This window comes from Lactuca virosa, chromosome 4, assembly GCF_052849685.1.
Source record: "Lactuca virosa cultivar CGN04683 chromosome 4, Lactuca_virosa_CGN04683_v6, whole genome shotgun sequence".
In the NCBI taxonomy this organism is placed as follows: Eukaryota; Viridiplantae; Streptophyta; class Magnoliopsida; order Asterales; family Asteraceae; genus Lactuca; species Lactuca virosa.
In genome coordinates this window covers 319,752,123-319,755,147 of record NC_136429.1, presented here as the reverse complement: position 1 = coordinate 319,755,147, position 3,025 = coordinate 319,752,123, and positions in this window count along the sequence as shown.

Genomic DNA, 3,025 nt, shown 5'->3' with positions numbered 1-3,025 from the left:
CCCCTGATACCATGACTAGGCTATGATTCTTTACCGCAGTCCAGTGTGCCTTTCCAGGGTTCCCCTGATACCTGCTAACCATGCTCAAAGCAAAGGCTACATCAGGTCGAGTACACGTCATAGCATACATGATCGATCCTACAGCTGAAGCATAAGGTATTCGAATCATTTCTGCTATCTCAGCCTCAGTACTAGAGCTTTGTGTCTTACTCAATCTGGCGTTACTCTGGATGGGTAACTCTCCTTTCTTGGAGTTATGCATGTTGAACCTTTTCAACACTTTGTCCACATAGGTGCTTTGACTAAGTCCAATTAGTCTTGTACTCCTGTTTCTCAACATCCTTATCCCTAGGATATAGGCAGCTTCTCCAAGGTCCTTCATAGCGAAACACTTCCCAAGCCAGGACTTTACTTCCTGCAGGGTTGGGATGTCATTTCCTATGAGTAGTATGTCATCCACATACAGTACCAAAAAGCTGACTATACTCCCACTAGCCTTGATATAGACACAAGATTCATCTTCACTCCTTGAAAAGCCAAATTCTTTGACTTTCTCATCAAAGCAAAGATTCCATCTGCGAGGTGCCTGTTTTAATCCATAAATGGATTTCTCGAGCTTACACACTCTACTGGGGTACTCTGTACTGACAAAACCCTCTAGCTGAACCATGTCAACATCTTCAGCCAACTTTCCATTAAGGAAAGCGGTTTTGTCATCCATTTGCCATATTTCATAATCATGAAATGCAGCAATGGCTAATAGAACCCTAATAGACTTAATCTTGGCCACTGGTGAAAAGGTCTCATCATAATCAACTCCCGGAGTTTGAGAATAACCCTTTGCAACCAGTCGTGCCTTATAAGTGTGTACATTACCATCCATGTCGGTCTTCTTCTTGAAGATCCATTTGCACCCAACTATCTTATGATCAGGTACATTGTCAACCAAGTTCCAAACTTGATTGTCATACATGGACTGTATCTCGCTATCCATAGCCTCTTTCCATTTAGCACCCTCAGGGCCTGCCCTGGCTTCCGTGTAGCTGTTAGGCTCATCCAGATTTCCCAGTGTGTTATCACTGATAAGTGTCTCACCTTCTGCAGTAATATGAAAACCATAATAATGCTCAGGTGCATTCCAATTATAGTTATTAGACTTATCCAAGTGGGAGACTGTTGGATAAGGTGTCTAAGTCCATAACTATATTTAAGATGTACTTGACTCGACCCGACATGGTCCATTTGGGTTGCACTTCACCCGAACAATTTATTTGGATAATCTTTTGAGAATGGTATAAGTTATGATTTATTAATATATTATAATTTCTAATATATTAATATGAAATCATATTATGTAATAAGTATTGATCTAGAATTAATTTAGAATTAATTTGGTGATAAAAAAGGTGACTAATTAAATATGGACTCTTGTATTTATATAGTGTGCGCTATTGCTTATTTAGAAAGGGCTAGGCTTGCATGGAAAGTCCATGGATAGTCCATGGATCTTTAACCCGTGGATCTCATGGAAATGAAAGGTCATGGGTATTAGGGTTTACATGGATGTAACCCTAATCGACCACACTATATAAAAGAGTCTTTGGCACTTGAAATGGGACTAGTGTGTGTGTGAGCAAAGGTGGCCAATTTCTACAAGTGTTCATACTCTCTCTAAAGGTTTCCAAAGTTTGTGGTGATTTGTGACTTCCATTTGAGGCATCCACATTATTGGTGCTAGGCTCTCAAATTCCAAGCAATCCACCACTACTAAAAGGTATGTAATTCTACTAGTGTTTTATGATTCAAGTACCCCATAACATGCTAGTTAGGAAGTAAACCTTGGAAAATTATTATTTGCATGTATCTTAGAGAAAACATAGATCCAAGGTTTCTAGGGTCGCATGTACACCATACGAGTGTTTGAATGCTCAAAACCCATCAGTATGTAGTACTGAAATGCAGTTGAGTACCCAACTCCACATGAAACTTCATCCAAAACCTGGAGGTGAAACAAACATCCCGGTCCAAAACCACCGAAATTGGCACCCCGTGCCGAACCACCACCCTTTGAATGTAAATTTCAGCTAGCTTCTCGACAGATATACTCTCGGCAATCGGTATGAAATGTGCACTCTTGGTCAATCTGTCGACAATGAATCATATAGAATCAACTCCATATGTCGTCCTTGGCAGCTTTGTGATAAAATCCATGGTGATTTCTTCCAATTTCCACATGGGAATGGGTAAAGGTTGCATCTTACCGTGATGTCTCTGATGTTCAGCCTTGACTTTCCTGCAAGTCAGGCACTGCTCTACAAACCATGCTATCTCCCTTTTCATACAGGGCTACCAATAACTCAGCTTCAGATCCCGATACATCTTCATGGCCCCCGAAAGGTTTGAAAACTTTGACTTATAAGCCTCTTCCAGAACTGTCTGTCTCACCCCACCAGTAGTCGGAACCCAAACTCTACCATACCGAGTCAACAACCCCCGACTGTAGTTGAAAATTAAGGAATCTCCCCCTGATTTGCTTTGATTTCTAATTCTCCTTTTTTAATTGCTCCACTCGAGCCTTCTTGATCATATCCAACAGAGGCGAAATAATAATCATCCTCAGAAAAATATCCCCGATTCGAGCACTCACTGCCTTAAGGATCAAGGCATTAGCCACCACATTGGCCTTCCCAGGGTGATATAGGATCTCACAATCATAGTCCTTTACCGCATCCAACCATCTTTTTTTCCACATATTTAAATTCGGCTTATCCATCAGGTACCACATACTCTTGTGGTCAGTGTAGATAGTACAACTAACCCCATATAGATAGTGCCTCCAAATCTTGAGGGAAAAAACCACATCCCCCAAATCGAAAATCATGAATAGGGTAATTCGGCTCATGAGGCTTCAACTGCCTCGAAGCGTAAGCAATCACGTGACCTCTCTACATAAGAACAACTCCCAAACCCAATATAGAGGCGTCACAATAATCCACAAAATCATCCATATCCTCGGGAAGCACGA